At 55.7% G+C, this 12,240-nt stretch overlaps 1 long non-coding RNA gene across 1 annotated transcript; it reads left to right on the plus strand.

The window, feature by feature from the left end:
- The first annotated feature begins 225 nt into the window (after window positions 1-225).
- Window positions 226-8,455, plus strand: LOC129405782 (uncharacterized). The gene is made up of 2 exons (XR_008630771.1): window positions 226-358; window positions 7,532-8,455. It is a non-coding gene; the product is annotated as an uncharacterized LOC129405782 (long non-coding RNA).
- The last annotated feature ends 3,785 nt before the right edge of the window (window positions 8,456-12,240 follow it).

Below are 12,240 nucleotides of genomic sequence, written 5' to 3' on the forward strand. Positions count from 1 at the left end.
CAGGGGGGCGGCGAGGGGAGAGGAGAGGAGAGGAGAGGAGAGGAGGGGCGCGCCGGTAGCGGGTAGCCCAGCGGCCCGGCCTTAGGGGCACTGCGCCGAGGAGGCCCCGGCTCGGGCTGCGCCCTGCCCTGGGCTCTTTCTCATCCGTGACCTTCCTAGAGCTGCCGCTTTTGGGTCCTGCGCGCAAGCCTCTTGAATTGAGTTAGCAGAGGGGGAAACTGAGGCGGGGGTCGGGGGGGGGGTGCTGCGGCGGGCGGGAGGCGCCCCGGGCACCCTGCGGACCCGCACCTTTTCCGTGCCTGCTTTGAGAGAGACCCGGAGACTCGCCCGCTGGTCTGGGCTGCAAGGACAGTGGAAGGTGAGCTCGGGGCTGGGACAGATGTCCAGGCCAGGTGGCCCAGGGGGAGGACGAATGGGTCAGTGTGGCCGGTGCAGGGACAGCGTCTCACTGCGAACTTGAAATCGCTCACTACTGCTACGAGGGAAGGGAGCAAAGCCCCCAGATATCCCACACTAGTAGCCTGGGCCCCCTGAGGGTGGGGGTAGAGGGGGTGTGGGAGAGCAGTAGGAAGGAGGGCTTCCTGGAGGAAGAGGATTTTTTGGGAGGCGATGCTTGTTGGGTGACTGGATGGAGAGGCTCAGAGAGCTTCTGTTTCACAGGGACAGGGAGACCCTCTCCAGGCCCCCGCTGCCCACCTTCCTCTGGGCCTGCTGTTGTTGCAGGTGCCTTGGCAGTGGTGCTGGCAGGTGACGGGGGGCCCTCCATGCCTTCATGGGTTAGAGCCCCTAACACTTGAGCTCCTTCCCGGGGCCGCTGGCCCTGAGACGCAGGACTGGCACTGAGGCTAGCTGAGAAAATGTTTTCTTTTTAATTTTGCGGGTATTTTTGGCGGGGGTGGGGCCGGGGGGAGACACCTGATGGGGGTCAGGGCTTGGTTCTGGCTCTGTGCATTCAGGGGTCAGTCCTTGAGGAGCTTGGGGGACCATGTGGGGCGCCCAGGGTCAAACCCTAATTCACCCACAGGCAAGGCAAATGCCTTCCCCTAGGAACTCTGTCTGGCCCCCTAGATTTTTGTTTTGTTTTGTTTTTAGGCCACACCCAGCAGTGCTCAGGGTTTCTGGGTCTGAACTCAGGGATCACTCCTGGCGGCAAGGTACATGTGTACTGTTTCCAGCCATTTCCAACCCATATGCTTTTTTACCCGTGGCGTACTCAATATGCCAAAAATAGTAACAACGATGGTCCTCATTCCCCTGATCCTAGAAGAGCCCCCAATACACCATCGGGCTACACTAGCATGCGACAGGGATGAATGGAGACATTACTGGCGCCCGCTCGAGCAAATCGATGAACGAACAACGGAATGGCAGTGAGACAGTGACACAGTGATGCTTTTTTTTGTTTGTTTTTGGGTCACACCTGGCGATGCACAGGGGTCACTCCTGGTTCTGCACTCAGGAATTACTCCTGGCGGTGCTCAGGGGACCATATAGGATGCTGGGATTTGAACCCGGGTCGGCCGCGTGCAAGGCAAACGCCCTACCCGCTGTGCTATCACTCCAGCCCCAGTGATACAGTGATGCTTTTTTACACAATTTTTGTTTGCAATCCATCCTCACTGCATTTTTTGGGTTGTGTTTGTTTCGGGGCCACAGCTCATATTTCTGGCTCTGCACTCGGGTTTCAGCATGCCGGAGCGAACAACCCTACCTGCTGGACTATCTCTCCAGTCTCTTTTCGGTTGGGGCCACACCTGAGGGTACGCAGGGCCCTCTCCAGGCTCTGCACTCAGGAATCATTCCTGGCAAGCCCGGGGACCAAATGCGGTGCTGGGGGGATCGAACTGGCCCCACCTTGTTTGTCTTTGATGTTTGTTTTAGGGCCACACTGAAGCAGTACTTGGGACCTACTCCTAGCTCGGTGCTCTGGGGGGCTGCTCCAGCAGTGCTCAGGGGACCATGCTCCAGACCTCTGAATTAGCTCCCTGCCCTACATCGAGTCCTTCCGTTGCGTGTAGCAGAGGCTGCAGCCAAAGCCCCAGGCCTACCTGGGGTACCCCACAGAATTCCTCGGCCTAGGGGATGAAAGAGAGAGTCCAGCACGTAGGGGACGACGGCACTTGCACTTGACCGACCAGGCTCAATCCCTGCATCCCGTATGGTCCCCGAGCACAGCCAGGAGTGGTTCCTGAGCAAGCCGCGGGGAGGGTGCCTGGCTTGCATGTGGCTGACCGGGGTTCAGTCTCCGGCACCCCCATGTGGTCTGCTGAGCCCTCTCAGGAGTGATCCCTGAGCTCAGAGGCAGGAGTCAGCCCTGAGCAGGGCCGGGTGCGGCCCCCAAATAAGGAGAAAATAAAGACAGGCACAGGGTAGGAGGGGAGGGAGAGAGAGCGACTCCGGGAGGGCCGCTCGCAATTTAATTAGCTTCCTGGCTTGCCAGCAGATTACAGGGGAATTAGCAGAGCCCGGAGTTGAGGGACCTTGCTGGGAGCTGAGGGGAAGTTAATGAGAAAGACAACAGCGGGCCCCAGGGAGAAATGAAAGAGGAGGAATGTTAGCCAAGCAGGGCAGCGGCGGGGCGCAGATGCTGGGCGCTGAGTCGGGGCCTTCCTGGGAGATTTCTGCTCTGGCAGGGGCGGGGGCGGGGGGGCATGATGGGGGCTCATTACAATGACAGCTTTGGGCCCTGGGTTCCTGCCCCCAACACCAGACTCAGTCTGGGGGGAAATGGCTCGGGAAAACTGGGAGCAGCTTCCAATTCCCAGAAGACACAGCAGGTCTCCCTCCCCCCCGCACCCCTGCATCCAGAGGCTGGGGCTGAGCCCTGAGGAGGCCTGCACTGGCCAGTGCTGACCCCATCAGCTGGGCCTCACCGGAACAGCTGCTGCTGGCCGTCTCCCTGTGAGGAATCCCAGGCCCAGGGAAAGGCCATGGGTGGCCTGTTTCCATGTGGTCACCACAGCCCCCTGTCACCACCTAGCCTGCAAGGTTCAGTGCAAAATGAAAGAAAATGCAAAATGCCCCGTTCCAGAAGGATCCGAGCCACCCGGGCAGGAGGGGAGGGCTGCGGGGACAGTGACTGACTCGCATCCCTTGAGCAGCTGGGGGAGGGGGGGAGGAAGGGGGTGCTCCTGAGCACTGAGCCAGTGCCCCCTGCCCCAGGGAACAGCAAGCCAAGCCGAGAGGCATAAGTGTGAGGCACCAGCCCGGGGAGGCCCCGAGCTCTGCAGAGATGCTGGCACCCACCAGGCCACTCAGGTCACACTACATTTGGGCACAGAGTTGGTCTTACATTATAGCGTCTCAACGTACACACAACAGATTTATGGTCCAGGATATTCATTTTATTTTAGGGGTCTTTCTTCCTCCCTCCTTCCTTCCTCACTCATACATTTTCCCCTCTCCCTAAACTTTCTGCAATGAATTGCTTTTTTTTTTTTTCTTTTTTGGGTCACACCTGGCGATGCACAGGCGTTACTCCTGACTCTGCATTTAGGAATTACCACTGGTGGTGCTCAGGGGACCATATGAGATGCTGGGAATCAAACCCGGGTCGGCTGTATGCAAGGCAGACACCCTACTGGCTGTGCTATTGCTCCAGCCCCTCAAGATATCTTAGAATCTGGATCCTGGAGTTCACCTAGTATCTTTTTTTTTTTTTTGAGTCACACCCAGCATTGCACAGGGATTACTCCTCGCTCATGCACTCAGGAGTGACTCCTGGTGGTGCTGAGGGGATCATATGGGAATCTGGGAATTGAACCCGGGTCAGCCGTGTGTAAGGCAAATGCCCTACCCACTGTGCTATCACTCCAGCCTCTGCTTTTTTGTTTTGATTTTCTTTTGGGGCCCCAGTCAGTAGTGCTCAGGACTTACTCCTGGCGGTGCTCAAGGGACCATGAGACTGAACCTGGGTCAGCTGTGTGGAAGACAATCACCCTCCCCTGCTATACTATCACTCCGGACCCTCCACTCAGCATTTTTTCCTCCCAACAGTGGTGCCATCTCCAGTGCGGGTGGTGGGGCCTGGGCTTGGCAGAACTGGCTAAGTGCGGGGTCCAAGAAGGGGACTTAAGACGGCTCCGAAGATTTGCATCAGTGGAACAAGCAACTGGGGCAGAAAGCACAGAGAGGAACTAGGCTTTGAAACCGGGTGACCGCTGAGATCCTGGGTGTCCTAGTTCCACGTCTCACTGGACACTGGGCCATTCGTAGGTGGCAGGAATTTTCCAAGAAGCCTTCCAATGCTTCCGACTGCTGTATGTAGAATCTTCCATTAGTGCCAATCACGTTTCTGTGAAGGAATCAATTCAATTTCTGGGTGATCCTTAAGACCCACAGTTTAATAAAGAACAAGTCTGGAGAGAATTTGCCCCAAATGCCCCCATCTAAGAATCCCTTTGCTCCTTTCTGAAACTCGGGACCCCCTTCTGCTTCCGCGTGACTGTCCCACCTTTGTCCTAAATTCCGGAAACTCCGGGATGTGCTCATCGTCACAGCCTTGTGGCTTAGGTGTCCTCTGCTCTGCTCTTCTGTTGGTGTTGGTTGGAGCAGGGAGGGTTGAGCCACACCCACACGTGCTCAGGGCTCACTCCTGGTGGGACTTGGGGCACCATAAAGGGTGCCAGGGGTCAAACTAGGGCCAGTTGTGTGCAAAGCAAACACCTGAACCGTTATACCATCTTCTCTTTGGGGTTCATGTTCCTTTAGGCTGTGTGCCACTAAATTGACTCATCTGGACCTAAAAGTACTTTTCCTCCAGGGAGAGCAAAGAAAACAGACACTTTTTTTTTTTTTTGGTGTGTTGGGTTTACCAGTGATGCTCAGGGTTTACTTCTGGCTCTGTGCTCAAGTATCACTCTTGGCGGGCTCGGGGGAACATTTGGGATTGAACCCAGTTTGGCCACATGCAAGGCTAGCGCCTTACCCACTGTATTCTCTCCAGCCCTTGCTTTTTTTTTTTTTTTGCTTTTGGGGTCACACCTTGCAATGCACAGGGGTTACTCCTGGCTCTGCACTCAAGAATTACTCCTGGTGGTGCTCAGGGGACCATATGGGATGCTGGGAATCGAACCCGGGTCGGCCGCGTGCAAGGCAAACGCCCTACCCGCTGTGCTATCGCTCCAGCCCCTATTTATTTTATTTTATTATTATTATTTTTTGCTTTTGGGTCACACCCGGCGATGCACAGGGGTCACTCACTCCTGGCTCTGCACTGAGGAATTACCCCTGGCTGAGCTCAGTAGACCATATGGGATGCTGGGAATTGAACCCGGGTAGGCCGTGTGCAAGGCAACTGCCCTACCCGCTGAGCTATCACTCCAGCCCCCGAGCCCCTGCTTTTTTATTTTTTAGGGTCATATCTGGTGGTGATATCTTGGGGTTACTCTTGGCGGTGCATAGGGGGGGGCAATGCAGTGCTGGGGATCAAATTTGGAACTTCTGCGTGCAAAAAAGACATTCCAGCCCTCTGGGCCTTTTCCCTGGCCTCATTTCCAGCTGACACTTTTCTCGCCCAGTTGGATATTCTTCATTCCTCTTGTTCTGAAAATAACCTTTTCTCTTTTTTGTATTTTGGGCTGCTCCCAGTGTGGTGCTCATGTCACAGTGCTTGGAGGGACCATGCTCCATCAGGGATGGAGCTTAGTCCTCCCCCACGTGAAGCGCCTGCTCCAGCCCTTTGAGCCACCTCCCCGCTCTAACCACGTCTTCTGTCTGTACATCCCGTACCCCTGTCCTTCCCTCCCCCTCTGCCTGAATGTAGTGTCTGAGCTGTCGGGGCGCCCGGCGGGGCCCTGGGCCTTCTGAGCTCTCCTCCATCTGTGCTCACAGGTTTTTCCTGCAAATGGGCTGTCCTCGCTGCCTATTCTGGGCTCCACGCTCCCAGCGAAGTCTCTAAACTGGGAGCATCCTTTCCACATCTTCTAGGACTATTTATTCCTCCATTCCAGGCTCAGCACGTCCCTCTTCCTCCATCCGGTTCCTGCCCGTGGTGCCTTGTGACCCCACTACCAGGCAACACTTCCCCTCCATCGGCTGGGAGCAACGCTATAGGAGCTTTTATGGAGGGGGTGTCGGTTGAGCCACACCCAGCAGTGCTCGGGGATTTTATTCCTGGCTCTGTGCTCGGGAGTGACCCCTGTGTGATCTGTGTGGGGGGGGCATCAGGGATCAAAGCGGGGTCAGCTGTCCTGCAAGGCAGATGCTCTGATGCCTGGAATATCTGGGTGGTCCCACTTTTTCTTATTTTCCAGTGGGGCGTGGGCCCTGGGCCGTACCCAGTGGTGCTCAGGAATCACTCCTGGAGCAGCTCAGGGGACCCTATGGGATGCCGGGGATTGAACCCTGGCCAGCCACATGCAAGGCAAATGCCCTCCCCGCTGTCCTATCACTCCAGCCCTGCTTTTTCTTGAGACTGTTCCTGACACTCGCAGGGGGTCTCCGTTGCTGTGGATTGGGGCTGCCTGGACAGATGGTCGCCCCTTAGCTCGGTGCCATCTTGCAAGAGTGTGGCCAGATGGACGCGCAGCCCGAGAGGGTTCCAAGCTCCCCCGACTGTCTGCATGCTGCCGGTGACCTGGAGTCCAGTTCCAACTCTGAGCTCTGGCTCCACACAGTCCCCTGCCGGCTGATCTAGGTCTGCGCTGGTGTTCCTCACCTGGAAACTGAGCCTGTCTCCAGCCGCCAATGGACGCGTGCCCCTGTTTCGATGAGCATCAATGTGATGGGTCCCAGGCCCAGGGGTCTCCTAGGTCCCAGGTGCTTGGTGTAGCCTCCTCTCCTTTTCTAGGCAAGCTGCTGCTTATTTTGGATGGGGTGTGTGGGGGGTAGGGTACTCCTAGGTGGTGCTCAGGGGGCTGTGGCGGGGGTGGGGTGGGGGCCTCCAGCAGTATTTTTTTTGCTTTTTGGGTCACACCCGGTGATGCACAGGGGTTACTCCTGGCTCACGCACTCAGGAATTACTCCTGGCGATGCTCGGGGGACCATATGGGATGCTGGGAATCAAACCCGGGTCTGCTGCGTACAAGGACCTACCCACTGTGCTATCGCTCCAGCCCCCTCCAGCAGTTTTTGACTGATGTGACTATATGGTTCACTGCAGAGGCCTGTGGGTATGATGCTGGGGATACTTGGAGCACTGCCTAGGGAGGCCGTGGGGTGCTGGGGATCAAACCCGGGCCGGGGCTGTACCAGTTCTCTGGGCCCCTCAGGCGTCTCTTGGCCAGGCTCTGGGCAGCCTTCCCTGACCTGCACCTCTAATGGCTGCAGTGGCTCCTGGCTCCAGGCCCCTTCCCGCCAGGCTGTGACTCGGCAGTGCCCTGCCCAAGACCCCGAGGTGGCATATAGGCTGGCTTTGCCCTGAGAGTTTTGCTCGCTCTCTGCAATGACACGCTCTGAGCAGCTTCCAGGCCTGGGAGCCTCCACATGGCACTGTCCTGACCCAGGGAATGAGTGAGAGGGAATCGGGCAGAGGCGACAGGACCCACGTATGGGAATGCGGATGTCCTCATGAGCCTCTATTTCATTGCAGCATTATTCACCAGAGCCAGAATCTGGAAACAACCTGAGCGCCTGAGAACAGACAAATGGATAAAGAAAACTATGGCACATCTATACAATGGAATACTATGCAGCTGTTACAAAAAAAATGAGGTCATGAAATTTGCCTATAAATGGATGGAGTTGGAGAGTATCATGCTGAGTGAAATGAGTCCGAGGGAGAGGGACAGATATAGCATGACTGCATTCATTTGTGGGATATAAAATACAGCAGTATGAAACTAATAACCAAGACCAGGGAAAATGGGCCAGGAGGACTGGTCGATGGTTGGTCAATGGTGTGGGAGATGGAGGGTAGTTAAGATAGAGGAGGGTCCATTATGACAGTACTTTTTTTTTTTTTTTGCTTTTTGGGTCACACCCAGTGATGCACAGGGGTTAATCCTGGCTCTGCACTCAGGAATTACTCCTGGTGGTGCTCAGGGGACCATATGGGATGCTGGGATTTGAACCCGGTTTGGCCGAGTACAAGGCCCTACCCGCTGTGCTATCGCTCCAGCCCTGATGACAGTACTAGTTGGAAATGATCCCTCTGGATCTGGACAAGAACTGTGTTGATAGCAGGTAAAGGGATATACGTGATAACCTTTCAGCATCTTTATTGCAAACCACAATGCCTAAAGTAAGAGAGAAAAGAGAAAGAGAAGAGAGGTGTCTGCCATAGAGGCAGGCTGGGATGAGTGGAGGGGTTTGGGACACACCACAGGTGACCCCTGGCAGTGCTCAGACCACATGTAGTGCCAGAATTCAAACCAGCTGGTGGAATGTGGGGCAGGTGCCCTAACCCCTGTATTATCTCGCTGGCTCCCCGACGTCCTGTGAAACCGGCTCTCCCCAGCCCCCTATGAGTCACCGGCTATTTCTGTCAGCTGAGCCAATAAATTCCTTTTCTTAAGCCACCGTGTGAGCTTCTGCGTATGTGACCATATGTACAGTGTTGGTCCATTGTTAGAAAGTGATGAGTTTCCTCACATTCCTCACAGCTTAACTCCTTGCTGACATCCTTCGCTCTATCTTCATGCAGAAAAGCAGGACTCAATACGTGCCTATGTGGTCCAGAAAGCCCCCCTATGGCAGATTCGGTCAGTGAGTCCAGTTCTCTGGCCTCACAGTACAGCAGGCAGGATTTGGACACCATGGCTGATGGGGGTTGAAGCTAATGGACAGACTGGTGGGTCACTGAGAAATGCTGCACCAATAAGTGGTGGGGACACAGTCTCATTAGGTTTTTTTTCTTTTTGGGTCACACCTGGCAATGCACAGGGGTTATTCCTGGCTCATGCACTCAGGAATTACTCCTGGCAGTGCTTGGGGGACCATATGGGATGATGGGAATCGAACCCGGGTCAGAAGCATGCAAGGCAAACGCCCTACCCGCTGTGCTATCGCTCCAGCCCCTCATTAGTTTTTTTCTTTTATGGGGTGGGGAAGTGGCACACCCAGGGGTGCTCAGGGCTTACTCCTGGTGGGACCATATGGGGTGCCAGCCAGGGATTGAACCCGGGCCAGTGCCTTACCCACTGTACTCTCTCTCTGGCCCCTCTTCTTCTTCTTCTTCTTCTTTTTTTTTTTTTGAGGGAGTGTTCTAGGTTTTGGGCCCACACCTCAGTGGCTATCTGTGGCTCCATGCTTAGGAGTGATCCCTTGTGGTGTATGTGGTACCCAATGTATTGCCAGAGATCGAGTGTACATGTGTGCATGCGCGCGCGCGCGCGCGCGCGCGCACACACACACACACACACACACACACACGTGCGTATCCTTCTCTCCATAGCACAGCCTAGCCAGTGTCCAGGCCTACCGCCTCCTCGCCCAAGCAGAGGGCAGGTGCTTACAGGTTTGGGGAGAAGACGGGGGATGAGGAGGTGGATAGGACTTTCAACGCTCCAAAGCAGAGACGATGGAATCAGTCTGGTTCCTAGCATTTGGGACTGCAGAACTTTACACCCACTTTCTATTTATAAATATCCCATGTCTCAGTGGGGGCTCCTCACGCGGCTCGGGGGAGGATCACAGGCACAGCGAACAGCTGCTGGAAGGGTACAAATGTGCGGCAGAGACGGTGGCAGGGGAGAGCTGGGACTCAGTGCCAGGATCTCAGGATGCCGGGGCAAGATGTCGTTCCCCCAGCACCCCGAAACAGCCAAATGTTTAGAAGCCCTTTCGGGGTCAGCAGAGAAGCAAGGCGATTGCTTTCATCCTTCCGACCTGGATTTGATTCCGAACATCAGTAAAGGTCCAAGAGCACTGGCGGGGATCACTCCTCAGCACTGACCCAGGAGTAGCTATGAGTACCACTAGATGTTTCTCCAGCATCCAGCTGTCCCCGCCCAATAAGCGCCTTTTTTCTTTTTGGGTCACACCCAGCGATGCTCAGGGTTACTCCTGGCGGTGCTCAGAGGACCATATGCGATGCTGGTGATAGAACCCAGGTGGGCCACATGCAAGGCAAATGCCCTCCCTGCTGTACTCAACCATGGCTTCGGCCCAGTAAAAGCCTTTTAAAGAGAGTCCATACAAGACTTCTGTTTGGGGCCATACCCAGCCGTGCTCAGGGTTTACGTGTGGCTCTGAGCTCAGGGATCACTCCTAGCAGGGCTCGGAGGGCCAGATGGGATGCTAGGGACTGAACCCAGGCTGGCTGTGTGTGTGGCAAGCGCCCCACCTGCTGCTCTGTCTCTACAGCTCGGAGCCAAGACTGTGAACTGAGGCTTAATGGCTCCCCAACCACTCCAATCTGCAGACTGGAACCATGGTATGGTCACATTTGGACCCATCCCCTTTGCTTCCAGGTCACTCTGTGGCACAGGGTGGTTCTTAAGACAGGTCAGAACCTCCCTGTGCATTTCAGGGAGTGCAGCAGCTGACCCAGAGGCGTAGGAGCACAGGGAGGAGCCCCTAGTGGTTTGTCCTGGGCACCCCTGACCCTGGCATCCTAGGGCAGTGTCTTAAGGAACGTGGCTCAGGAGCTGTTTCATCCTGGCCCAGAGCCAGGGGCAGCCCGAGAGATGCCCGCATGTCCCGCCAGCCACCCACGCCAGCCTTATCTGCCGCCTGCTGCTAGGGGCTGGTGGCAGGACGAGATAGAAGCCGGTCTCCGAAGCTGAGTGGTGGCAGGCGGGAGATGACAGATTCCAGGGCTGATTCTTAGAAAGAGGGAGTGGGGCAGACGCAAAGCCCTCCCTGGGGTGGCAGGCTGCGAAGCGATGGGCGTGCCAGTGCCATCTGTCTGCTCTGAGCCACTCACCTAACGCCAGTGCGGGGTGCTTGGTCAGGCCCCTCACACAGACCACCCCACGTGCTCTCACGCCTGCAGCCTGTGCTGGCAGTGGGGCTCGCCCACACTATCTGTTGGGCCACTTTTCCCTGGCGCTCCTGTCACTGCTACCACAGGCCAGGTATCCACGGCGGCACCTGCTACTGAATTCAAGCCTCTCCTCGCTTCGCTTTACCATGGAGGAGCCTGAGGCCTAAGATGGGAGTGAATCATCCTCAAAAATACAGGATGGGGCAAGACCTGCGAATTGCTGCCAGCGCACCTTGCACCAGCAGCCTCATTCTTAAAAAATCCAACCTGGAGGCTGGAGATAGTGGAGTAGGCCTCTGAGCCTTACAAGTGGCTGACCTGGGGGACCCACCTGGGTGAGCCAGGTGCCAGACAAGGGCCTTAGCCCCCGTACCATCTCTCCAGCTGTTTCTATGCCTAAGGGCTGCTCCTGAACCCAGCCAGGGGGGCGGGTGGTCTAGTGCCAGGGTCTGAGGACACGGTGCTGCTTGGGCCCTGCACTGTCGGATTCTACCAGCTTCCCCACGCCGCCGCGTGCCCCAGGGGGACCATGTGTTGTGCAGGACGGAACTCGGATCTTTGCTTTTCTTTGGGAGGAATATTTCCAGCAACTCGACTCATGCCATGACAGTAAAGCATGTAGCCAGCCACACAGGTGCAGCTCCGAGATAGTCCTGCTACCCAATTCTGTTGTTCGGGGGTTCCACCTGGCAGCATTCAGGGCTTACCCCTGGCTCCATGCTTAAGGGTCACTCCTACGTGGTGCTGATCATCAAACATGGGCCGGCCATGTGTGAGCGAGATGCCCTCCCTGCTGTAGTTTCCCCGGCATCCCTCAGCAATTCTTTTATACAAGTCAGTTAATGAATTCTTGAAAGTGTATCTGTGTTTAACAGTTGAATATATTTCACACATCTTATCATGTTAACAGATTTTTTTTTTTTTTGCCTTTTTGGGTCACACCTGGCGATGCTCAGGGGTTACTCCTGGCCTTGCACTCAAGAATTACTCCTGGAGGTGCTCAGGGGACCATATGGGATGCCAGGGATTGAAACCAGGTCCGGCTATGTGCAGGGCAAATGCCCTCTCCACTATACTACCACTCCGGAGGTGATAATATTTTACAGAGGGGCCGGAGCGATAGCAGAGCAGGTAGGGCGTTTGCCTTGCACTCGGCCAACCCGGGTTCGAATCCCAGCATCCCATATGGTCCCCTGAGCACCGCCAGGGGTAATTCCTGAGTGCACAGCCAGGAGTAATCCCTGTGCATTGCCGGGTGTGACCCAAAAAGCAAAAAAAACAAAAATATTTTACAGAGGAGCTTAGATGCTGGTCTCTTGTTTGGCTTAGAGCTAGATCCAGTTAAGTTCTAACCCCTAAACTAATATATTTTT

The sequence above is a fragment of the Sorex araneus genome, chromosome 6 (genome assembly GCF_027595985.1).
Source record: "Sorex araneus isolate mSorAra2 chromosome 6, mSorAra2.pri, whole genome shotgun sequence".
Taxonomy (NCBI): domain Eukaryota; kingdom Metazoa; phylum Chordata; class Mammalia; order Eulipotyphla; family Soricidae; genus Sorex; species Sorex araneus.